Below are 2,016 nucleotides of genomic sequence, written 5' to 3'. Positions count from 1 at the left end.
TGAAATTCGTCGCCCCGCTGGAGATGCCCTAACACCGATGACCACAATGCTTACTAGAACATGACAGCGAGACGCTTTGCCGCGCCCATCTATATAAAGAAAATAATGGCATAAGTTTGGAAATCTATTTTGGCTCATAGGTGTAGATGCACCCACTATTTAAAATCATTTTTTAAATGTTAAAAAATTCTGAAAAAAATATCAGGTTTATACCCACATTCTATGTTGGCACACGAAGTTTCAGGGAAAAATATTATTTTTTGTGCTGTAAAAAGATAATTTTCGATGCTCCAAAATAGTTTTTAACGAAACATTTTTTTTTTTACATAGTACACACAAAATGTTTTTTCCTGCCAAACTTTTGTTGGCTAACATACAATGTGAGGACGCACACTCATGATTTTATTTCGAAAATTTTGAATTTTTTAAAATAAATTTAAAATACATTTTTTTTATAATAGGCCTATGAGCTAAAACATCATGTCCCATAAGTTTGCTTGATGTGCTCATAGCATCTCTAGAAAACACACCGGAACCGAACTTTCCCAACCAGTTTACGGGTTCTCGGGCCAAAAGTGGCCGAGCACTGCCTGAACTCACGGTCTGGCCCATAAACTGAGTTCGGGGGGGGGGCGCGAGAAAATCTCGGCCGCCCCCTATTTAACCAGGGCAGAGAGGGGAGCTCAGTTCTGAAACCCTACTCCCCTCCGCCGCATCCGCAGCTCCGCCGCAAAAAAGCCTCCCACTCCGGCGAGGAATTCCCGCCGCTCCCTCGCTCAATCCGCTCCGCCGTGACCTCTGCTCCGTTCCCCATGGCTGGCGCAGAAAGATCTGTAGGGGAGGTGGCCGTATTGGCGGCGGAGAATCGCCTCCTTGTCCGCCATATATCCGCTCAGAGTCGGAGCGCGCGAAGTGGGTGCGCTCCGAGGGAGCACGCAAGCGGTCGGCACGGAGGTGGACGAACTGGGGGCTCACGCCTCGGGGAAACTCACACGCTACGTGAATAGCGGCAAGGGGTCTTCCTCCTGCGGCCCGTGCCGCCCGCCGCTTCCGCCGCTCCCCGACAGCAGCAACGACGATGAGGACGACGCGCCGCCACTTCGCCTTAGCAGCGGGGACTACGTCCACGATGACGCGGAGGAGGCGACGGTGATCCAACAGATCTACCGTCAATTCGGAGGCGGAGGCGCGAGCGCTTCCGCCGCGAGGAGCAGGAGAACGTGCGCCGGGTCATGGCGTACGAGGCAGCCCAGGCGGAGGCGCGCGTTCGCCACGTCAAGCTCGAGGTCGTCACCCTCGACGAGGAGTAAGACTCCTCCAGCCTCCACCTGCCATATTAAGTAAATCTACATATTAAAAGTGGATTAGTTACATAAAAAAGTGAAAACAGAAAAACCAATGAATTCTCTCTTGTGAGGATAACTTGGAATGCTAGAGCTTTAGACTAGTTACAATATCATGGACGGGGCTTGCCTGCTCCCACGAATTGCTCCCATCTGTGTTCTCTAGGTTCGTGGCGAGCATCCAGAGGCTCCCACCTTTTCCGCCCCTAACGTTATTTTGATGACCCCTAAAAAACAGAGAAATACTCCCCTAATACATCCCTTCACTAATCCTCGGCACATAATCAGCACCTGACATCATACATGAGGGAAAGTTTCTCGTTGGCGCCAAATAACAATAGAATAGACGTTTGCTCCTCGAGGTCGCTGACCTCGCGGGATGCCGCGAGCGCGGCGTGCAGCTCGGGGTCATCGTCCTCCTCGGGCTAGGCCTACGGCGCTGGCGCTAGCGCGGCCCGCGGCGGAGTAGCCACGGGCTCGTCGAAGTAGAGGCCACCGGGTAGCCCTCCTAGCCAGCGTGCGCAGCTGCGTGCGAGGCCTCGACATCACCGAGGTGAAGCAGGTGCGCCGTCACGCATCGTGCTCCACCACGAACCACAGGGACTTGTGTCGCTGTAGGCGGGGTCCTCCCGGAGGTCCATCGGCAGCTGCACCCGCAGCAAGTTCCTCGACC

This window comes from Lolium rigidum, chromosome 7 (genome assembly GCF_022539505.1).
Source record: "Lolium rigidum isolate FL_2022 chromosome 7, APGP_CSIRO_Lrig_0.1, whole genome shotgun sequence".
Classification (NCBI taxonomy): Eukaryota; Viridiplantae; Streptophyta; class Magnoliopsida; order Poales; family Poaceae; genus Lolium; species Lolium rigidum.
The sequence above is the reverse complement of the archived record's forward strand: the minus strand, read 5'-3'. Positions refer to the sequence as shown.